General features: G+C 38.3%; 1 protein-coding gene across 3 annotated transcripts in view; it reads left to right on the top strand.

Moving 5' to 3' along the window:
- The window catches only part of LOC127415323 (uncharacterized), a 53,400-nt gene that overhangs the window by 10,893 nt on the left and 17,067 nt on the right, over positions 1-25,440 (top strand). The window contains exon 3 of one of the 3 annotated variants that reach the window (XR_007892932.1): positions 1,206-3,531. The exons of 1 other annotated variant lie outside the window; for it this stretch is intronic. The gene's annotated coding sequence lies outside the window, so the exon portion shown is untranslated. Of the gene's footprint in view, positions 1-1,205; positions 3,532-22,521; positions 22,681-25,440 lie in introns of those variants that run through there. One more of the 3 variants, XM_051654044.1, reaches the window with a different exon arrangement.

Raw genomic sequence — 25,440 nt, 5'->3', positions numbered from 1 at the left:
CACCTGGCAATGATTGTCTATAACAGCTATTTGTCAGTGCAATGAGAGTTGGAGATGGATTTAAGAGTGAGCCAGACACCAGTGAAGAGAGAGAGCCGAGCCTGCACTGTGTGTGTGTGTGTGTGTGTGTGTGTTAGTGCATCGTGTGTTGGAAGCTTTTGAGTTGGACAAATAAAAACTATTATCAATAATTTCTTTCATTTGCAAATAATCCACATTGTTTTCAAATTTTTTTGTTTTGTTCTAGTACTTGCTCCACTTGCTGAAAATATGTTGCTTGACCAGTCTTCCTACATACTGTAGTTTCATCTCCTCTGGGTAGTTATTCCTATATGAAAATACATGGAAAAAGGTCAAAGAACGAATAAATCGTAGAGCCCAATCCAAAATTCATTAAACTTACATTTTGACAAATTCATTCAACATTTTCCAACATTCCTCTTTTCTTTAAAAGTTCAAATGCAAGGCATTTCTTACACTATTGTGTATTACCTTTACCGCCATTTTTATTTTTATTCAAAAAAACTTTTTATTTGAGATAACTTAATATAAATGACTTAATTTTGACCCAGCCAGGTATCTCCACCCGTTCAGCTATGTACGGCAAGCCGTGAATGCTGAGTGCATGAAGTGTCCAACATTCCGCACTCTGTTTTGATGGCTGAAGATGTGCATCATCCGGGTACTCATAGTACACTTATTTTTGTTGCATTTTCAGAGTTAACATAATACTCATACTACTTCCACTACAAAATGATGTAGAATAGTGGAGAGGTGTGCAGTTTGGGACACACCACGTGTTTTCTGTAACATTGAACATAACTGTTTGTGGACAAAAGAGTGTAGGGCTGTGAGCAAGAACTGTTACCAAACATTAAAACTTTCACCACTTTTATTGAAACCTCCAATTTGTAACAATAAATCATATTGAATATAATTAAGCATAGCATATCATGAAAATGTAAGCTTGTCTTTTGAGAAATGTTATCACATCCAAAGTGGCAGTCTGAATTTCGAACTGGTGCTGTTTTAGACCATGGTAAAGTGAGTTCAAAGAAGCCAGCTAGGTCAGAACCAATAAGTGTATTTTATTTCATTATCTCATTGGACTGAGTATACACAATAATTGTCAACAGGGGAGCATTACACATTCTGTTTAACTCCTAATCAATTTAATCTAACATGTAAACAAAAATTTGTTACAGTTACAAACTGTGAGTGGAAAACACTGCCCTCTGAACAGACTCTGACTGAAGCCAGCTGTCCTAATCATGGTGCATCTGTAACCTTCCTGCTGTGAACAAACACTACTACTAGAGCAAAAGTAAAATGTTTTACACACAAAAAAACAAAACATGCAAGAAGAATTACATAAAATAAAGAAAAATAGCATACAGTGGGATCAGGGGAATTTCATGTTTTTTGTGATAGCTCATGTTGTTATGGCACAATAATGTTATTTTCATATATTATGTAAATAAAACAAAAATAAAAAAAAACTGGAAGCTAAAATCTGAAAGTTTTATTGTATCTTCAGTACATTAATGATATTTGGACTTCTAATATTTAAGCTCAGAGTTGAAATATTGGCAGCGGGATTTCAATGTTGAAACTCTGAGATCTTGAGCTGAATATGCTGGGGGTCATCTCTTTTTAGCTTAATTGCTCAATTTCTTTTTATCAGTAATGTAGCGAGAATCGTACTGGGCACCAATTGAAATGATCTGGGCCTCACACAAGACACCGAAGTATGGGGTGATTTTTGAACACACGTCATTTAAGGTGTGTATGTGTGTGTGTTTATGAATGTCAGATGGCCCCCCTAAATTGAGGGAGTCTGTCATCTGATTAAACTGAAGGATTTGTGCGATTCAACCTAACCTTTAGTACACTTCTGTATTATCAACCATAGGCATAACTAGACCCCATTTAGGGGGGGCTTCATGCCCCATTTACTCATTAAATTCATGAATGAATGAGGATCAGCGTCTTTTGACCGATTGAAGCAGAGGAGGCATGTTGCTCGTTTAGTTAGGGAATCTCGTTTAACAAAAAGAAAAAGGTGCTGGATTAATTAAGAGCAAAAGTGACTAATGACATTACAATGACATCAGGACATAATTAAAACCTGTAATTACTTACAGGCTATGTTATCCTTTTTGTATACCTTGATGGTCATGCACAGCAGGGCACGAAATTATATGCTTTGTTGTAATTTGCGGGGAAAATGCTTATGATATTTAAACACTGCCTAAATCTCTTAGTAGACACACTGATTTTAATACAGTATAATTAGACTTCTTTCGGCAGTGAACATTTCTGTGCTTTATCAGTGGCTTAAAGACGTTCATTTGTTGCCACCTACTGGCGTAAAAGTTTGATTTACAAAAATGCATAAAGTATTTACTGTGTGTGTATGTATGATAGACAGGCGTTCTAGGAAGAAATTCATTGGGATGGTCTGAGTTAAAGGTGGTGTTTAAAGATTTGTCTTTGTGGTTTCTTCACGTCAGCATTTGCCACATATTAAGTTAATGCTGCTTCGAGAAGTCTTGAACCATTTGTATGCCCTGCTGAAAAAACCAGCTTAACCAGCATGCGATTTCCATGTTGTTCCAAGCTGGTTTATGCTGGTAAGTGATGGTTTGGTGCTGGTCTAGCTGGTGGACCAGCATGGTCTTTCTGATGAAGCTGTTTAAGCTAGGTTAAAAGCCTGGTGGATACACTAGCAAACCTGCATTCAATGCTGGGGGACCAGCACATAATCTGGTTACCAGAAATGTAGGCCAACTCGTGGACCAATGAGAAGTTTCTTTCCAATATTTTGGAGGATACGGGGCCTTCTTTCTAGAGTGTCTTGAAGTTGTCCGAGCCACTTATCTGATGACTGCTTGGCAACTGTTTGTGTTGGTTCACCACAATCCAATCAAAATGGAGCCACTTTTCCTTGCCATGACAATTAGAGATGGGCCATGCAATAAACTGAAAATCCTGGAGTTTTTCCAGTGTTCGATTGTTCACCACAGTAACTACAATCACTCAGGGTAACGAGTGATACTTGGGGGATGTTTTAGGTCATGTCCACACTAATAGCACTGATCACACTACGTTTACACCTCTCATCCACACTTGAAACCAAAATGGAGTGTTTTAAAAAAATATTTGTATTTATTACCTTAACAATAGTTAAATAAATCAACATTCTAAAGCAATTGAACCTTCTGATAAAGAAACAGGATTGTTATCCAACTGATTTCCTCATATGTAGGTAGTGCTGTATATGACGATCGATCCCAGAAACTGGCATGTTACAGTCAAACCATGAGTAACTTGTTTTCAGGAACAAGCTAGACCAGCTCAGTCTTACTCATCTCCAAAGACAATGGGTGCTACTCATTTCTTAAATTGTGCATCCTCTTTTCCTCACTTCTCCGTCCTGGAGCCTGTAATCTGGAAAGTGATCAAAGTCTGCCATCATTAAGGACAAATCAATTATCTAAATGCATCGTGTAAGACATCTAGGTTAAACTTACCCACCATTATTGTAGCACATCAGGTTCGTTTTATCTGCTCACAATTTATTTATAAGGAATTTAGGTCAAGAAGGGAATTATGATTAATTCGGGGGCTATTCAAATAATTAATTGTTTCATCTAATCATCTCCAGCACCAGCCCTTGTCACTAACCTGGCAAACTTTGGCAAATCCAGTGATGATTTCATCCTCAAAACCACTCGTTGTATCAACCCAGAAACTAATGAACAGTCTCCAGGCAGACTGCTTTTACTCATGGCCATTCCATCAAACCAGCCAATCAGATTGTCGCTTATTAGATTGAAAAAAGCGCTTTCCATGTTTGTGTGTTGCAGTATATGCATCAGACAGTTAGTGCTTGCTGTCTGAGGCTGAGATTACTTTGTCAGAGTACCATCATGTTACGCTTTTTCTGCTAAACTTGAAGGCTCCCCTTCGGGTAGGGGATCTACAGGTTTAGGGTGGAGCTACTGCATTACATCACCACAGTTTTCCAGCTAGCAGTTTCAGAAAAAAAAAAAACTTTAATAACTTATAGTGGTTGTCATGATTTAATGAATCAGACATTACTCCATGTTTTCCATTCGGTTTGTCAAAGTGTTTATTAAAGAAGTTAAGTTACTGTAACAAGTTTATCGATATTCACAATTTCTGAGTATTTTAACCCTTGAATGCATGTACCTCAGGTCTTTAGTAACCCAGGACCTCATTCAACCCCCTGTACCTCAAAAATTTTTCAAGTTATTCCAGAACATTTTTAGTATTTCTTATCCATTCTCTTATGAATAGTGTAACAAAAACAAAACAGAAAAGCCAAAATTGCAAAATATGCATTTTTTTTTTAATTTATTTTTTTATAATTGCTTGATTACCAAAAGTGTATAGGGTCATTAGTAAAGGACCCCTTAAAGGACAAGGCCTGATTGTGATTTCTGAAATAGTTTTGCGTACCCTCACAATAAGTTTTGAGTTCCTTTGCAGTAGTTTTGCATTCCCTCGCAATACATTTACCATGGTTTTACCACAGTAACCATATTTTAACCAAGATATTCGCAGTGAAACCTTAGTGATAATACAGGAAAACGAAAATTATGGTAATTAAAATCATAATTTTGTTGGTATCAAGGTTTTACTGTGCAAATACCATAATTTAACTATGGTTTTACTATAGTAATATTGTTGTAACACTTTAGAATAAGTTTCAATTTTTTAACAAACAACATTAATTAACATGAACTAACAATGAATAATAGTTTTACAGCATTAATTAATCTTGGTTAATGATACTTTCAACATGATTTTAAAAATTCTAAAGTTATTTTTTATTAACTAACATGAACAAATATTAATTATATATGTACTGTATTAGTACTATGGTTTTACTACAAATATCAAGGTTATATTATGATTATTGTAGTAAAACCATGATAAATGCATTGGGAGGGAACTCAAAGGGAAGTTTCGCGGCTGGCCCACTGGGAAAAGTACCAATTCTCACTATGGCCAGTCCGCCCCTGCAGATTTGTTTTTTAAGGTGGCACTGTTGTTGATTGACCTGATCCGCATCTTGCTTTGATGTCACACGCAAACAGAAGTATGTTTGCATGTATCAATGACCATGTTTACTTGCACTATGGTAAATCGGTGCACAAAAAATTATACCTGCATCTCCTGCTTCCATCCACATGCCGGGTTGCTGTTTCAATAGCAGCTGGCTGGAAGAGGAGAAATTAAATATGTCTATGCCAAGGAGAGATCAACAACAAGTAATTCATACATCTAAAGCCGCACTCTCACTACACAATTTTTGGTTGGATTTTGCTGTCGTAGACAGATTTCCGAGGCCTGTGACAAAACCCCCGCATTGTAGCCAAGTTGGTGCTCGCTATGGTTGGTGATGCTTGCTATGCCGAGTTTACACGATCTTAGCCCTGATTTTCCACTCGCCGACAGTTAATGGAGATCGCCGACAAAAGCCCGAAATCAGAGGCAAATCAGTGCTCGCTCACATGACCGACGATCACTATGTGTGAATTTTCAAAGACGCGATCTGAGAGATGCGCCGATGTGACGCAGATGCCCGAGAGATATTTATGCCAAGTTTACACTACACGATCTTAACCCTGATTTTCCACTCGCTGACAGTTAATGGAGATTGCCGACAAAAGCCCGAAATCAGAGGCAAATCGGTGCTCGCTCACGTGAGCGACAATTGCTATGTGTGAATTTTCAAAGACGCGATCTGAGAGATGCGCCGATGTGTCGCAGATGCTCGAGAGATATTTAGCAGGTTAAATATCTAGACCTGTCTGCGACTCCAAGTCCTGCAGTGTGAAATGTGTTTTGATGTGTCATCTGCACCAGCTCCCTGAACCCAAGTCTTATCATGCATCTATTTGTATGGTGAGCACAATAATACAGTTTCTATCAGAATAAATTGGCTTAAATAGAGTTTCTATCAGAATTCGCATACATATAAGCTTTTCGATTATTTGAAATAAAAACAAAGCGCAAACATGTCCATGTCGAGCCACAACACCAGCAGGCAGCTACCTGCATTCATTGCAAAATTATTTATTTACCTCCAACTCTCTCTGCAGAACAGACAATCCTTGCTGCCCGCATCTCTCCAACCATTCTCTCCTCCATATTCTTTTTCTTTTTTGTTTTTTCGCTGCAAATCAGCGCACAAACAACTTGGATCACAAGACTACCATTTTTAGAGGGACGAGCTCCAGTCTTGCGTGAGAACTACTGTCTCGCATGTGATCTTACATCATTTCCTGTATCACTTCTCGCGTGCGTTTTTTTGTGAAAAGTAGTTTGGAGACCAGAGTGAGTTATACAGTATACTGTATAGCACTTAGAGTTAAAAAGAGCCGCCCAACTCGCAGTTCATCGCCATTCTTTTAAATATTTAGCTCCCAAGGGATTATGGTAGTCCGGAAATAGTAGATCATCCGGATGTTTCTCACTTACTGCTTCATGAATTTTGAGGATTCGGACATACTACTTCATTGGCATACTGTTTTTGGTATACAGTACTTCAGTATATAGGAAAGTATGGATATTCGGACACATCTTTACTTTCTGGAAAAATCCAGTGAAAATTATGTGAATTTTTTTTTTTTTTCCCACTGTTGGTCAGGGATGACTCTTGGCCAAAGATCTTGTAATGTGTGCACCTCGACTGGGATCTTTTGTGTGGTATGTGCGCTGCTAATATGAGCAGTCCAGCGATTCGGGTAGTTTGACAGTCATGCTCAGTTGAGCACGGCTTAAGCAGTGATGGACTGGCTATAAGGAGCGCCAGGATGTTTCCCGGTGGGCCGGTCGCTTGAGTAGTGGGCTGATCAGCAAATAGATTAAGCACTGCCATTTACTGCTGCATACGGGAAACACCATAAGCCAAATACTCCAAAAGTGTGATGAAATGGCATGCATCTGCTGGCCGCAGTGTGAGACCAGAGAAGGACCCATCACTCTCACCCATGCAGCATTGACGAATCTGATGACTTTTATCTGCATTCTGATGTGCATTCGTGCCGTGCAGTCCTAAACACAGCACGAGTCACGCTACCCATTTGATTTTGACACAGAATTCTCTGTTATACACCCAGATGATATGGGAACTTTAAAGGGTCCGTGCTGTAGAGAGTTTAAACCAGATTAAAACAGCCCCGACAGTCTAAACAGCACACAGCAGTGACAATGTAAACAAGAAAACTAATCAATCTACACATCACCACATCAATTTACCTTGCAGTTGCTGTAGTAATACTAACTGTAGAAACTATGAAGTTTTGGCAGAAATGTAAATATTTATTCTAAATATCATTATAATTACACTAAATATTATATATTAAGGGAACATTAGCCACTTTTATGGAGGTTGTCTTTATATGTTTTTTTGTTTTTTTTTGTTTGTTTTTTTTACGTGTTTAGGATATTGTTTTTCATTACAAATTCCATAGTTGTTGTTTTTTTAGAAACCATAATTACATATAACCAAGATAATAAGGAGCATGGTTTTACCTGTGATTACATGATGGATATTATGCAAAATATTTGGTAAATTTTAGCAAGAGCAACTACATATAGTAGTAATTTAACAAAAGAGCTTTAAAGCCTGGACAAATTACTTTTTATCCTCTGTAAATAAGTTCAGTTCTAATGAACTTTAATTGAAGGAAAAAGTTAATTGAATAATTGAGAGCCTAATGAAAGATCAATATCTGATAAGAAGTCTTATTGTCAGAATGTTTGAACATAACACTAAATAAATTCGGTGTTAAAGTGATAGTTCACCAAAAATGTAAATTCTCTCATCATTTACTCACCTTCATGCCATCCCAGATGTGTATGATTTTCTGTCTTCTGATGAACACAAACAGAGATGTATTTGAAGAACAGGTCCATACAATGCAAGTGAATGGTGGCCGGAGCTTTGTATCTTAAAAAATCACATACTGTAAAGGCAGAATAAAAGTAATCCATAAGACTCCAGTGGTTAAATCCCTATCTACAGAACTGATATGATAGGTGTGGGTGAGAAACAGATCAATATGTAAGCCCTTTTTTACCATAAATCTCCACTTTTACATTCTTCTTCTTTTGTTTTTGCAATTAACTTTCTTCGTGCATAACACCTCCTACTGGTCGGGGCTGGTCAAAGGTGGAGATTTATATATATATATATATATATATATATATATATATATATATATATATATATATTTTTTTTTTTTTTTTTTTTTTATTAAATAATGATTGTTTCTCACACACACCTATCATATCACTTCAGAAGATATCGATTTATCCACTGGAGTCACTATGCTACCTTTATGTGAGTTTTGAAGACTCTTCTGGTCACCATTCACTTACATTGTATGGCCCTAAAGAGCTGATATATTCTTTAAAAATCTCTGTCTGTGTTCAGCAAAAGAAAGAAACTCATACACATCTGGGATGGCATAAAGGTGAATAAATGATGAGAGAATTTTCACGGCTGGGTGAATTTGGGTGAACTATCCCTTGAACTTTTTACAGATTTTATTGTTGTTAAAGGTGCACTTAGTAACTTTTGTCTTTGTGTCATCTTGGACTTAAACTGATACTGTTGTGGGGATTTTGTAAAATAAGAGACTCAGAGGCAGAACATTTCTTTCTGGATTTTAATAATACTTGCAGGTCACCATACAGAAATCAAAGGTTTCCACAGGTGCAGAGCAAAGAGCTCTTGGTGTCCTCTGCCTTATACTCTGCCAGGCATGGTTTCATTGATACCCTGTGCCAGGAGCAGACTGGCTCCTCTCTGCACAGACCTCTCAGTGTCCATGCTTCATCCATGCCTCGGGCGGGTGAACATCTGGTGTCTTACTCTACTAACGCTGTTTCTGGGCAGAATAAGAGTAGGGTCAGCTAAAGGACACTCACACTTTATCATCAAGCAGAGTACAGAGTGTCCACACATTATATGGTATGCAGGGGAGAGAAGAGACAGATAGAAAACAAACTACCCAGTAGAGAATCAATAGAATACAAAGTCTTAATAATTTTCTATTACAATTCTCTCCTTTGAGAATTTTATGCTCACAAATCTTGATCATGAAAATTATTCATCGATTAAAAGTCAATTTCAATCAAAATTTCAATTAAAGTGCACAATTAGAATTATTCATCAATCATTATATCAATATCTAAAACTCTATCTACTAATTCTTTGAAACCGATATTGCTAGACGTTTATTTATTTTTTATTTTATTTTTTTTATTTATTTTTTTTATTATTTTTTTTGCTAAATATATCGAGCAAGCTGTTAAACCTCAAAAATTTGTACAGACATGTTTCAATCATCATCATAATCTTGATAAGGAGGTACCCATTCTGGGACTGGGAAAGATCAGGTTGCTTCTTTGGATCGTAGTGGTCATAGTCATCATTTATCCTAGGAATTTTAATACTACTGTTCCACAGGTTAGACCACTTCTCAAGCATCTGTTCGGGTTCCACGGTTTCCTCGTTGGTGTCATCATCGTCTTCCTTCCCCCTCCGAGCTCTCCTCTTATATTTTCTGGCCATTGTTGGTTTCTTCATCGGGGCCAGGACAAATGCTCACTGAAAGAACACCCCATCTCCTTCTCAGACTCCGCCACAGAGAGGTGAATTGAGCCCTTTGGGTTCCAGCCAGGGATCAATGTACGCTTATAGATTAGTTTTCTGTCAGTGCTGGTGTTCTATTACATTGGCTGGCATGTATCCAAGTGGCTCTTTCAGCAACTTTCACTGCTGTGGCAGTTGTTAGCAACACCTGGAATGGTCCTTGCCAGCGTGGTGCTTTCCAACTTTTCCTCTTGTAGTCCTTTACCACGATCCAGTCTCCTGGCTCCATGGAATGGGTCCAGTGTCACTGCCCCACGTCGGTGGATGATGCCGTCCAGCTGGCCGATGCCCACATGGCGGCCTACCTGGAAGCCGGTGAGCAGCAGTCCAGATCTCTCTCTCTCTCTCTCTCTCTCCCACTCTCTCCCTCTTGCTGCTTCTCCCTCTCCTCCCTCTCGCCCTATACCCGCTCCTCGGAAATGGGGAGTGTTTCCACCCAAATTGGTGCCCCGCTTCCGTGGGCTGCACTACACGCCAGAAACCCCCCCCCACCCACCCCTCTCTGTCGCCTTTCCCAGGATGATGTCTCCGCCGCCACGTGTGCAGCCGGGAGCAGCCCTTAGGCAGTTCCCGGAGGGGGATTTCCATCTAGAGCAGACATGTGCTGAAACCCTTAGGCACACCTTTGACCAAGTGAGAGTAATCGACGGCCAGCAGCTCCAGTCTGACGTCGCCATCACATATCCATATTTTTTGATCATTAGGGACCGGTTGTATCGAGTGACACAGGACACTAAAACCCATGAAAATACAACCCAGTTATTAGTCCCACGGAGTAATGGGGTGGAGCTCACGGCAAACCCGAAAAAAATGCACAATTGGACGGGTGGAAGTATGGTATCTGGGCTTCCACTTGGGTCATGGGCAGGTACGGCCCCAAGTTAATAAGACCGCAGCGATAGCAGTCTGCCCACGACCTAAGACCAAAAAGATGGTGAGACAGTTTATGGGGCTGGCTACTACCAAAGGTTTGTGCCTAGTTTCTCTGATGTCACCAGCCCCTTGACTGATCTCACTAAAAAGTGGGCGCCAGATCCAGTCCAGTGGATAGAGGCATGCCAACAGGCTTTCACGAGAGTGAAATATGCACTCTGTGGCAGGCTGCTTTTACATGCTCCAAACTTCTCTCTCCCCTTCATTTTGCAGACGGATGCATCAGAGAGGGGGTTGGGGGCTGTGCTCTCGCAGGAGGATGAGGGGATGGCGCGGCCCCTGCTATACATTAGTCGTAAGCTCTCTTTGTGGGAGACTAAGTACAGCATGATTGTGAAAGAGTGCCTGGCCATCAAATGGTTTGTCCTAACCCTCCGCTATTACCTGCTGGGGTGGGCCTTCATCCTCTGCTCGGATCATGCCCCACTTCAGTGGCTCCACCGCATGAAGGATGCCAACGTGCGGATCACTTGTTGGTACCTGGCACTTCAGTCCTTCAAATTTCAGGTGGCCAGGGCTGCAGATGGTTGTGGCTGATTTCCTCTCCAGGAATGGGGGGGAGGAGGTTAGCAGGCCAGAAAGGGTCCGGGCCTGAGTCAGGCGGTGGGGGTATGTGGGGCGGGACATGGTCATGTCTGTCAGTGGTGAGAGAGGAAGCGGTAAGTGCCATCACATGGTGATTAAAAGACGGGCTTTAAAAGGCCGGCAGAATGCCAGACCAAAAGAGAATCCGAGACACACACACCCCCTGAAGCTCTACGCTCAAAAGATTTGTATTGATTGATTGAGTTTATACTGACTGTTATCACTGAAGCTGTGTGTACAAAGTGAAAGACTTGTTGGAAAGCATATTTTGAGTTAAATCCTGAGAATAAAACTAGACTTACGTGGACTGCAATGCCGACTCCTGCATCCTCCTTTCCCCCTTTAACCTGAAGAATGTTACACATCATCAAATCATCCACATATTGCAGAAGTGCACTTCCTCCTTTTAATGTGAGGCTGTCAAGGTTGACTTTCAATGCTGCATTATATATTGCTGGACTTTCACAGTTCTCTTGAGCTAATCGGGTCCATGTGTATGTTTTTCCCTCAAATGAGAAATCAAACCAGTATTGCGAGCCTTTATCAACTGGAATGCTGAAAAAAGCATAAGATAAGTCTACAACAGAAAACCATTTGCTATTTGCCGGCACTTGTGATAATATGGTGTGTGGATTTGAAACATTTAGAGCTCAAGCATGTACAGCTGCATTAACTGCTTTCAAATTTTGTACAAATCTCCATTCTGTTGGCTGGCCAGCAACCTTTTTGAAAGGAAAATTAGAGTTCGTACTGGAGATGTTGGACATGGCACAGTTATGCCAAACTTCAATAATGATTCAAAAACAGAATATATATCCCTTCCTTTGCTTCCAATTTTAGGGGGTATTGTTCTTTGCACAGCCTATATGATGATTTAATATTGATCACATCCGGTTCAACATTTTTCAGTAGTCCACATCATATTTGCTTTGGGCCCACAAATCACTTGTTACTTCAGCTAGCTCAGGATGCAGTTCCCCCAACATGGCCGGAGAGAGTTTGTCACATGTCTCCTGAAATATCTGAATGCCCCTTGAGGTTTCTATGTTATGCTGACAGTCTGTTTTGAAACTATCCATCTGTACACTATGCCACACATTTGAATTGCCCACTTTAGTCCAGTCATCTGCAAATGTACATTGTTTCACCCATGGGCCTATATTTTCCCATTCAAGCATTATCCCTTTAGCCAGTGATATATATGGTCTGTCATTGGGTACCCTATACTGCTTCTCTTCTAAGAGGCTGGGCAGCCAGACTCCAATAGCACACTTATCTTTAGTCCAAAACAACCAATCTTTTTTCAACCAATGAGACCTCACTCGCTTTTCTAACCAACCTTTCTCATACTGCTCGTCTGGCACTTCTGATACAAATGCTGTACAATGCAATTAATCAATCTCCATAAAGTCAGTTCCTTCTTGTTTCATGTGCATATGTGCCAGTTTTACAAACTCACTTCCTACTGTTCTCTTATTGTCATCGTGTAGTTGACATTCATAAGCATATAACAGTGTGTCCATGTTACATTTTGTCATCATATTTTCTGGTGGGTCAACAATTTCCTCCCTGGCCACAACTACTCCTGAGGAGCCTGCTACCAAACTGATGCCCAAATCACACATTAAATCATGGTCCAACAAATTTATTGGACAGTAGTCAGGCAGCAAGAAGGAATGTTTGATATTGCCCTTTAAATTGTCAGTCACAGACAAAGGTGTTGTATAGTATTCTTTTGTAACATTCCCTGTAACCCCAATTGTTTTTACAAATCTGCCACTTAACTTTGGGTTTAATTCCTTTGTCATTATGACTGACTCTGTGGCACCAGAGTCTACCAAAAATGTGATTGGTGTGTTTCTTACTGTCAATGTGAGTTTAGGCATCTCCCTATAGGCACCATCAGAAAACATGGTGTAAAGCGTGTCATGCATGTGAGTGTGTGAGAGTTTTGCTCACTTGTCAAAGTCTCTTGCTGGTTTCCTCAGAAGTCACTTGATCCATCCCCAGCCCCACCAGGAGACAATCAGCTTCAGTATCCTTATCCTTCGATAATCCTTTCTTGGGTTTGTTTTTGGACAGTCCCTAGCCCAGTGGTCCATCGCCCCGTGGACGAAACAGCCATCACTGCGCTCTTGGCTGCATCCTCACCATCGACCTCGCCCACGTCCTCCAATTCCTTTTTACACCTGTGCCTTGAGGCCGTTCAGTTGAGCCATCTGCAGCCTAGCCGCCATAGTCTTTTCTTTTTTTATTTACTTCTCATTCAGGGCCTTTTCGGTGTGCACAGCACACTCCTCAAAATCAGCCAATCGTCCTGTGTCGTAATCTCTAACATGAGCCCTGATATCCAGTCTTAGTCCTTCCACAAACCAATCCCGCAAATGTGACTCCCACAGAGACATATTGTTCATGTTTTCTGGCATGTCAATACCACTGTGGGCAGTATGCATTTCCGTAAGTCGTGCCAGATAGTCATAAACACATTAATTTGGGCCCCGCTTCCTCAAATCCATACGTTTCCCTCATGTTTGATTCTGTGAGCCAGTCTGCTAGTCTTTTTTACTATTGTTCGAAGCTAGGCGATTCTCTATCGGTCCCAGACTTGCCCTAGTAATCCGTCGGTTAAAATTATTTGATCAATTATTTAGAATCCCTTTTATTCCAGCCCTGGTCTTTCCTTAATTAAAATTGTAAATTTCCCTAATTAAGAATCACAGCAGAATTTCTGTTGCAGATGCGATCTTTCCTCAACTAAATAACAATTATAAACATTTTCATCTATTGAGAATCACAGTGGAATTTTCTTACCAGAAAGAGAATTGCTGCTTGAGTCTGTTTGTTGGTTCTTTATCCTTCTACTCCATGGATCATGCGTTGATCCAACTCCGCCCTCAGCCCTCAGGTTCCCGCGTCTCACCCTCTTTTGTAGGGGAGGTTCGGGCTACAGGGACTCTACCCCAACTGTGCACAGTTTTCGTCCTTCAGCTGAGTGATTTGCCAAATCAGCCAACAAGGGAGGGAGAGAACAGACAGAGAGAACACAAAGTTCTCAGTAGAGAAACATTAGAATACAAAGTCTTAATTCTGCAATATATTGCTATATATTTATCTCAGCATTTCAAAGTGAGCACAAGCAACCAATTCTACATCCACAAAGACAAATAGGAAGAAAGATTGTTAGGTCCTGAAAGTATAAGTAGTCAGATAAGGACCATTACAAGGAAGCAACTCCATTAGTCTCCATAGTCTAGTGAAACTTGAGTAGTGCTTTAGAAAGAAAGAAGGAAAACCTAACATTCCCAAATAACTCCTAACAGATTGCATGTAATCTGTATAATGTAATAAGGTTCCAAAAATAAAGTACTTGTAATTTAATTATTACAAGGAATCAACTCCATTAGTAATCTTGAGTAGGTTATGCTTCAGAAAGAAAGAAAGAGAGAAAGAAAGAAAGAAAGAAAAAAGAAAGAAAGAAACCTAACATTCCCAAATACGTATCTCCTGGCATTTTAAAATTGAGACTTTTCAAGATTTCCGTCAATGTAAAAATTAATGTTTGAATGTCAAAATGTTAAAATATTACTGTTGTTGAATTGAGCTGAAAGTTGTTGAATTGCTTCTTGGTAAGTTAATTAAATGTTAACAATAATAACTAGAAGTAGAATCCAGTCATTTAAATTTTAACATTATTTAGTGAAAGAACATAGTGTTTAGGAGATGAACCACCATGATGGAAAATATTCAGTCAGTGTTCTTTTCTCATTATGTTTTGCAAAAAATATGTTGTCTGGCCAGCCTTACAGCATACTTTTAAACTGATCTGCATGTTACTGGTTCAGTCATGTTTCAAAATCTAGTTCATCTCTTTCACCATGTTTGTTTAACACTCCCCTGGGCACCTGAACATAATTCTAGAAAATTTCCCATAACAAATACCTGTTAAACTCGACCATATTTGAGTCTGTCATTTATGGAAAGCTTAAAGCTCTAGACATGTTTGGTAGAAATTCTGTAATAAGAGACTCAAAGACTGCGGTGCCTTTCTAATAGGTATTTAATGAACACACTTGTAAGGTGGACTCAAAACCATACAGAGACTCTAACTCTGACTGGTAGTGGGCAATGAAACCTTCAAATTTTTATATTCACAGTATGAGAATATAAGTCTACTTAAAGTAAATATGATTACGAATAAACATTGTAAAATCTATATTACAACTCCCTTCGTGAAATACATTTACGATGAAAATACATTATCGATGATTCTGAATTTCTGGACAAAAGAACCACTCCAACGATTAGACCATGTCTTCGCATGACAAATAATGATGCAAATATCTAAACACTGCTGATGTCTAACTGTGAAATGTCTACATCAAATCCAGTGACATTAACTAATTATTGATTCTAGAAGTCTGGACAAATAAATAAATAAATAAAACATGGAATTTTAACATATCAGTTAAAATGCTTTTTTGTGTTCCATGACCCTGTAAGTGCCTTTTTTATTTCACGCAGTAACAGACAAAAAGCAAGTAAACAAAATCATAGCAATTCTTATATTTTGATTCATTATGCAAGTTTTATTAATTGCATCTAAGCATTATGTCGAAATAGTATAAATTATCCTACACAGTTAGGTCAGTAACAGACAAATAGCAAGCAAAACAGACAAACAGCACGTAAAACAAAATCATGGCAATTATTATATTTTTATTTAATTGATACTCAAATGCATGGCATCAAATAAAGAAGAGTTTTGTTTTTTTGTTTTTTAAGTATGCTGTAAGGCTGGCCTGACAGCATATTTTTGACAAACATAATCAGATAAGACAAAAAACGTTACTCAATCATTTGCCAGTGAAAGAAAAGATTAACACATTAAGATAAGATACACGGGAAAGAATGACTAAGCTTTCAGTTACCAAATGGTGGTTCATCTTCTAAAACACTATGTTCTTTCATTAAATCATACTAATGTCTAAATGACTGGATTTTACTTTAGTTTTGTTTATTACAGTTAACATTTAATTAACTTACCAAGAAGCAATTCAACAACTTTCAGCTCAGTTCAACACACCAGTAATATTTTTTTTTATATTTTTACATTCAATCATTAATTTTTACATTAAAGGAAATCTTGAAAAGTCTGAACTTTAAAATGTTAGTTCTTTCTTGTATTTTATATAAATGTACATAATACTTTGTCTATGTCAGATTTTATTTTATTGATGTATTCTTACAACTGCATACACATTTCTTGCCAAAAATTATATAAAATAACAGGCAAAGTTCTTTCATTACAGAGGTCCCAGTTCAGAACTATCTCCATACAGACAGAACAGCACATTTTGTCCAAATAATTTGACTCTAACAGGGAGAAAACAACAATTTCAACAATAAATATACTTCTAAGCATCTTAAAATTAATTCAAATCAAAATCATCAAATCACATTTATTGTCACACAGCCATAAACACAAGTGCAATGGTGTGTGAAATTCTTGGGTGCAGTTCCGATCAATATAGCAGTCGTGACAGTGATGAGACATATACCAATTTACAATAACATCAAATTAACATAACACAATTTAAAGTCTAATTTGATGTTATTGTAATTTCAAACAATATCAAACAAAAGGTATTTTCAATAAACCTTAAATCAACAAAATGATACAAAGACTGGTTATCTCCCCTTGTTAAGAATTCCTTAGATACATGGATCCTACATTACCCACAATACAGTAGTGTAGTCTAGGGTATGCGCAGGCATATGCCGTATGCCCACTTATCTTTCTTAGGATTTTGCGTATGCCCACCTGAAATAAGTGATGATACGTATGACGTATTTTGACCCGAACTTTTTCAATCTACTAATACGATGCTGCAGCACCATTGAGTGAATTGTGTATATATTTATTTATTTATTTATTTTTAAGTGTACAGAGATTCTCTAAACGTGCACGGAGCTGATGGCTCAGGCAAGATAGACAATCCAAATAAGCTGATCCACCAATCAGAACGTTCATTTCAGATGCGATTGGATATTTGTTAACCAATAATATTTTCTGTTTCAGTAAGGGGCAGAACATTTCCAGCGTCTAATGCTGCACAAGCATCCCTGGAGTAATCATAATTTGCACTGTAAATGTATTTCCTTGCTAAACGTAAATACAGTATATACATATACATTTAAATTTAACTTATGCAGTTAAACTTAGTGAAAATACTGCATGTCATTGCACCCCTGCTAGTTTTTGATGCTCTTTTTTTTTTTTTTTTTTTTTTTGCATTTTACTGCTATCGATAGTGCCTTTTTGTCATGGTATCAGATCATTTCAATTTATATTTCTAAGTTGGAAAACAATTTCACTATACACAAAGCACATAATAGTATACAAATAAAACTAATAAGCATTAATTGTAATGTAGGCTATATAATAATACAAGATAACATGTTGACGTGAACATTACTACACTATTATATTAGCTACAGTGCTTAACAGCTTATTGTGTATTATGAATTAGTTTAATAGAGTAATAATAATGTATTAACAATAGTAACCTAATGAAAGGAACATTAATTACACCTATTAATTTAAATTCATTTTTAACATCAAGTTACCATACCATGGTTCTTAGCAGTGTACTCTACACCATGACAGCAAAAGCTTACCCTGGTATACATTATGTAAGTTTATGTGGAACTACAGTCTTTTTAATGTTTTTTTTTTTTTTCACATTTTAGAATAATAGTAAAGTCATCAAAACTATGGAATAACATAAATTGAACTATGGGAATTATGTTGTGACTAAATAAAATCCAAAATAAATCAAAACTGTGTTATATTTTAGCATCTTCAAAGTAGTCACCCTTTGCCTAGATTTTGCAGACATGTACTCTTGACATTTTCTCAACTTACTTCTTGAGGTATCACCTTGGGATGATTTTTAAACAGTATTGAAGGAGTTCCCAGCTATGTTGGGCACATATTGGCTGCTTTTCTTTATTATTTTGGTCCAAATCATCAATATCAAAAACATTTTTTATTTTTTTTTATTATTAAATTTTAGTTTTATAATGAAATAAATGAATATGGTGGCACAATGATATTTTTGTCTACAAAACTAATTTCAAACATTTAAGCATACACCTTCAGATCAAAAGATTTTTAAGATCATGTGAATCATTTCAGTCAAGTGTTTCAAAATGTTTGACTGGTAGTGTATATGTATATAAATATAAATTAATTTTAAAGATCGAATGCATGTGTGTGTGTTTTTTACACCACTGCCACAATATATAGTGCAAGAATAAATAAAGTGACTGGAAGCTCATGCACTCTCTAATTCACCACCATGCTGCAAGCCACAGATCCTATCATCCTAGGCCAGGAGTGTCCAAACTTTTTTGGTTGTGGGCAAAATGCCTAAAATATGGTGCCGCTGTAGCACTGGGTTTGTGGAGTGGAAGAGGAAGAGAGGAGACGCAGGAGTAAATACTTTAGATCATTTAATGACAATTGCTGGAGTGGAACAAACAATAAATCTTCACATCAAAACTTAACACAACATAACATTTCAAGAACTGACAAAAGAATGGACAAAACTAGAGGATATTTATACAAAAGCTGCTAATGAGGAAATGGAGGACAGGTGAGGAAGATAAGGAACAGATGTTAATAATGAGGGCAGTGAATTATGGGAAGTGTAGTCCAGGGGAAACTAAGGAGTGATGACAAAACCAATTCAAAATAAGAGTCCATAGAATAAAACGATGAATAACTGTGACATTAAACCCCCACCCCCAGGGTGACACAGAAGGTGAGAAAGGATCCTAGGAAGACAATCAGGAAGCCTGGGGGGGCGGCTTCAGGGCTGGAATAGAATCAGGAGGCCTGGGAGGTGGCCACAGGACAGGGACTGGGTCAGGAGGCCTGGGAGGCAGCCACAGGACAGGTATTGGGTCAGTAGGCCTGGGAGGCAGCCACATGACAGGGACTGGGTCAGGAGGCCTGGGAGGCAGCCACAGAGTAGGGACTTGAGGGCTTGAAGGCAGAGGATTTGGGTCTCAAGAGGAGGAACCAGAGGAGGAGCTGGCAGAGCCACAGGAGGATTGGGGTTTTGAGACACAGGTAGTGGAGACTGTGGTGGAGTGGGCAGAGCTGTAGGAGGTTGAGATCCAGGGATTGATCTCCCCATTGGCCCTTCTCAGTCATGGCCTCCTAATAATCCCCATCCATTAATTGGCTCTATAACTCTATTCTCTCCTCTCCACCAATAGCTTGTGTGTGGTGAGTGTACTGCGCACTATGGCTGCCGTCGGATCATCCAGGTGGATGCTGCACACTGGTGGTGGTTAAGGAGAGTCACCTGTTCACTGTGTAAAGTGTCAGAAAAGCGCTGTATAAATGTAACGTTCATTCATTCATAATAATTTAAAAAAGGCTAAATGCTACAACATTGCCACTATTCATGATCTTTATATTGTATGCTTAAAATTATGCAAGTTTTAGTACATTTTTTTCTCTATGATATGCTTGTGTTGGCCCTGCATGCTAATAAAGGTCAGGGAGGATGAGGAGCAGGTCATCCTGGTAGCACCCTACTGGCCCACCCAGACGTGGTTCTCGGACCTCACGCTCCTCACAGACCTCTGGAATCTCCATGGCCCCTGGATGGGACGCGGAAGACTTAAGTGGTCTATCACCCGCGGTGGTAGACACGATCACTCAGGCTAGGGCCCCCTCTACGAGGCACCTGTATGCCTTTAAGTGGCGTCGGTGCTTTCCTTCCTGCAGGAGAGGTTGGAAGGGCGGCTGTCCCCCTCCACCTTGAAGGTGTATGTAGCCGCTATAGCGGCACACCATGACACAGTGGACGGTAAGTCCTTAGGGAAGCATGACCTGATCATCAGGTTCCTGAGAGGCACCAGGAGGTTTAATCCCTTCAGACCACGCCTCGTTCCCTCATGGGACCTCTCTGTAGTTCTTCAGGGTCTACAGAGAGCCCCCTTTGAGCCCTTGCAGTCAGCTGAGCTTAAGGCACTCTCTTTGAAGACTGCCCTCCTGACTGCACTCACTTCCATCAAGAGGGTAGGAGACCTGCAAGCGTTCTCTGTCAGCGAAATGTGCCTGGAGTTCAGTCCGGGCTACTCTCACGTGATCCTGAGACCCCGACCGGGCTATGTGCCCAAGGTTCCATGACACCTTTTAGGGACCAGGTGGTGAACCATAATTATTTATCATATTTGCCATTTGCAGATCCCTGATCTGGTTAGTCTATTACCCCTTCATTTTCTTTTTTACTATTGTTCGAACCTAGGTGATTCTCTAGCGGTCCCAGACTTGCCCTAGTAATCCGTCGGTTAAAATTACTTGATCATTTATTTAGAATCCCTTTTATTCCAGCACTGGTCTTTCCTTAATTAAAAATTTAAATGTCCCTAATTAAGAATCACTGCAGAATTTCTGTTGCGGATGCGATCTTTCCTCAACTAAATAACAATTATAAAAATTATCATCTATTGAGAATCACAGTGGAATTTTCTTACCAGAAAGAGAATTGCTGCTTAAGTCTGTTTGCTTGTGCTTTATCCTTCTACTCCATGGATCATGCATTGATCCATCTCAACCCTCAGCCCTCAGGTTCCTGTGTCCCACCCTCTTTTGTAGGGGAGGTTCGGACTACAGGGACTCTAACCCCGACTGTGCACAGTTTTCGTCTTTCGGCACTGAGTGGTTTGCCGAATCAGCCGACGATCATGCCCGGCTATGCCAAGATTGTTGTGGAAATTTCATAAAATAAGAGACTCAGAGGCAGAAAATGTCTTTCTGGATCTTTAATAATACTTGCAAGTAGTCTCAGTGACCATACAGAAATCAAAGGTTTCCACAGGTGCAGAGCAAGAGCTCTTGGTGTCCTCTACCTTATACTTTGCCAGGCGTGGTTTCAGTGCTACCCCGTGCCAGAACACTGGCTCCTCTCTGAACTGACCAGTCAGTGTCCATGCTTTGTCAATACCTCGGGCGCGTGAACATCTCGTGTCTTACTTTACTAACTCTGTTGTAGGCAGAATAAGAGTAGGGTCAGCTAAAGGACACACATTATATTGTATGCAGAGGAGAGAACTAATAAAGAGAACACAAAGTTCCCAGTAGAGAAACAATAGAATACAAAGTCTTAATAATTTTCCATTACAATACCTAACGGCTAGGATGCAGCATAATTTAAAATCAATAGTTTTCAGTTTCAGATGCTATTGTAGAAATGTAGGATTCACAGTCAGCAATGATTAATTTAATCAATAAGTGAAAGTGTCAAACAACAGGACAGTTACTGAGATTAAGCAAGTAGTATTCAGCTGGTCATGTGATTCTAACATGGCAGCCCCCATGTGCGGACCCTCTCCATGTAGAATAAAATAGCTTTTATATGGTTCCTGATATGACTGGAGTCTTCATTTTAATGAGAGTGGTCGTGATTTCCTACATATACTGCAAAATTGCAATTCATGTTTTTAGGAGTAAAACTTTTTTAATGAGGAAAACATTACTGAGTGCACCTTTGATATCAGTAATGTATTTCTGCATCCTAGCTCAAAATCAATGCTTTACTGTCAAATGTGCATTTCTATGTGACAAATAAAATATACAATATTAATATTGTAAACAGCATTTGCGATTTAAATTTTATACTACTATTTATGATTGATCCCAGAATTTTTTTTTTTTTTCTGCTAAGTCCTTCTAAGTAGACAGATTTAGATTTGTAGCACAGTAAATTACTAATATAAAGATTTTCTCGTTTTAGCATAGGCTACTATTTAAATATGGACTGAGCTGTCTGCCATCTCTCCATTATGTCTTTACTGCCAAACAAACTACATTTTTAAGAAACTGCTTATTATAATTGTTGTTCTGACTGCATATTATTTATTGTTTAATAAAATATATTGCATCCCTATTATTACTGAATCCTCATTCTTTGTGTTTTTACTTAGAGTTGTATTGGTGCATGCCTACTATTTTATTATATTGTCAACGTTTACTTGCATTGTATAGTGAGGTTGAAAATTTTAATATAAAAATAATTAATGGTCTTCCATTATATTTCATACCCCTCCAGAGACTGTTTTGTAATATTTTTTGAAAATTATAGTGAGAAGGTGTTAACTCTTGGCATATCTTCAAGTATAGTCACTGTAGAGCTGTAGCTTACCCAGTGTAAATGCAAGCTGTGCACATCTCTTTCAGTAAACAGCCAAGCTGAGGCACTGTAGTTCAGAGCTGCATTCGGTGGAGCATTTACTGGAAGCTACACTTGGACTCAAGCCACATTCGTGTTTTACAAGGGAATTACAAGCATATTTAATGACGTGTGTCAGCGTATTTGCAAAAATGCGCACACTGTCATCGCTTACTTTTTACCTAGTAACGAACCAATAGAGCTGTTCTTGCAAAGGTAGGCTATCGCTATTTAATAATTTGCTATATTTATTTGGGGATACTGATCAAAGCTACCAACTTCAGAAACGGTTTTGTTATATCAGGCATTCAAGACATATTTCACAATAACATTAAATATTAAGCTAATTATAGATTACAGCTTAATAAATGTGTTGGGCGCAATTGATAAAATACCCTAAAAGCAAAACTAGTTTATGTTGTATATAGTAACTAGTATATAGACGCTTGTGTGATAAGTGAAGGGGTTTTAATATACTTGTATTATTACAGCAGACAGGTGCTCCGTTGTGCCTAAAAAAGTTGTTGAAATCCAACATAATTTATAATCATAAGTTAATTCTGGTTCGCAGTGCTCTTGTCTTTTTAATATTCGGGTCAGTTTGAATTGTTTGAATGAAGATGAACACGACAGCATTTTAATTATCTATTATATTCTGCAATATATTGCTAAATATTTATCTCAGCATTTCAAAGTGAGCACAAGCAACCAATTCTACATCCACAAAGACAAATAGGAAGAAAGATTGTTAGGTCCTGAAAGTATAAATAGTCAGATAAGGACCATTACAAGGAAGCAACTCCATTAGCAGTGCTCGAATTGAATCAGGTCTTATGGGGGTGGGGGGTTATACAATATTATACTGGCAATATACAATTTATACAAAATATGCAATATATTTATTTGATCATAATATGCATAACTATATACTAATTATTAAAAACAGGCTTACATAAAAGAACAGGCTTTTGTGTTGATAAAGAATAAAAAAAATGTATTGTTATATAACAAAGAGAGATAAGCTACTATTCTTCTTAAATTAATAAATTTACACATTCTTAAATGAGTAAATGGCTTACTCCAAGTAATACTGGATTTAGAGGGTGACAAAGCAGCAGACCCAAAAGGGCAACTATGGCAAATATACCAGGGGACTACATATAAGGCACCCGTAAAAGCATGTGACTTCAAAATACATTGAAATGTCTCAAAAACAGTAGAAAATAATCAGATGGCTTCCAGACTCACTAAGACTTAAAAATATTACTGTTTTTACTGTATTTTGGATCAAATCAGTGCAGGCTTGGTGAGCAGAAGAAACTTTTGAACAGTAGTGTACTTCCAACAGAATAATTCTAGCATTATTTACCAATGTAGGATTTACTACCCTAAAAACAACTGGATGATTGATATGACAATTTGTGATAATAATGTTTGTTCCAAAAGACTTGTTTAAATGCACGAAACTAGTTTATTAGATAATTAGATATTAGTCTGTGTGTTAGTGTTGGTGGGGATTTTTCAACGATTTCAGTGCAGTTACATTGTTACGTCAGTAGGTGGCGGCAAGGGACTGTTATGAGTGAGTCAGTCAGCAGACTATTCAACCATTTCAGTCAAAAAGGCTGCTTTATTCAGGAACAAACAATATGGTTATCAATATGTCAGTCATTGTTATTTCAAGAGTGAATCCCGCATTTATATGCGGATGTATTTCCTGAAATTTTGCAGCATGTACTTGGCCACTGGTCCTCCTCTTAGCAGAATGAAAAACAAGTTTTATACAAATTCTGAATGGATTATATATAGCATAGAAAGCGCACAACGAGCGCTCCCTTTATAATCACTAAAAAGCTGTCACTCATCTTCATCGCGATCTCTAGCACCCCCATAGAACCAGGCCTATTAATAATGAAAAATGAGTAAGCCTAAATATTTCCAATTTATGCAAGGAATACAAAAGCCCCGACATGGAGTGGATAGATATAGTAGAAAGATATAGAGAGAGAGAAAATTACCCCTCAAAAAAGTCAGTAAGAAGCTTGCTCTTCCCGACTGCGAGTGGAGGTTTATTATATCTCCATTTTTTAGCTAAAGTTAGCTTCACCGGAGTGGCACCAAGCAAGCAGTCATGTCAACGATGTCATGCACTTAGCGTTTACATTTTAAAGAGATATGACAACTAGCCTATAAATAAACTTAATATAAATTAAATAATTAATTCATGAAATATACTGTATCCACTGCATGAATTTAATTAGATTTGTCATTATTATTTTGACTAAAATATAAGTATCTTAGGGACCCCCCATAGTCTATTTTTTACTTCTTATGGGGGTCCCGGATCCCCCCAGCCCCCCCTCAATTCAAGCACTGTCCATTAGTCTCCATAGTCTAGTGAATCTTGAGTAGTGCTTTAGAAAGAAAGAAGGAAAACCTAACATTCCCAAATAACTCCTAACGGATTACATGTAATCTGTATAATGTAATAAGATTCCAAAAATAAAGTACTTGTAATTTAATTATTACAAGGAATCAACTCCATTAGTCTCCATATTGAATCTTGAGTAGGTTATTCTTCAGAGAGAAAGAAAGAAAGAAAGAAAGAAAGAAAGAAACCTAACATTTCCAAATATGTATCTCCTGGCATTTTAAAGTTGAGACTTTTCAAGATTTCCGTCAATGTAAAAATATTCAGCCAGTGTTTTTTCTGATTATGTTTTGCAAAAATATGTTGTCTGGCCAGCCTTACAGCATACTTTTAAACTCGTCTGCATGTTACTGGTTCATTTATGTTTCAAAATCTAGTTCATCTCTTTCACCACGTTTGTTTAACACTCCCCTGGGCACCTGAACATAATTCTAGAAAATTTCCCATAACAAATACCTGTTAAACTCGACCATATTTGAGTCTGTCATTTATGGAAAGCTTAAAGCTCTAGACATGTTTGGTAGAAATTCTGTAATAAGAGACTC

The sequence above is a fragment of the Myxocyprinus asiaticus genome, chromosome 24 (genome assembly GCF_019703515.2).
Source record: "Myxocyprinus asiaticus isolate MX2 ecotype Aquarium Trade chromosome 24, UBuf_Myxa_2, whole genome shotgun sequence".
NCBI lineage: Eukaryota > Metazoa > Chordata > Actinopteri > Cypriniformes > Catostomidae > Myxocyprinus > Myxocyprinus asiaticus.
This window is presented reverse-complemented; position numbering and strand designations above follow the sequence as displayed.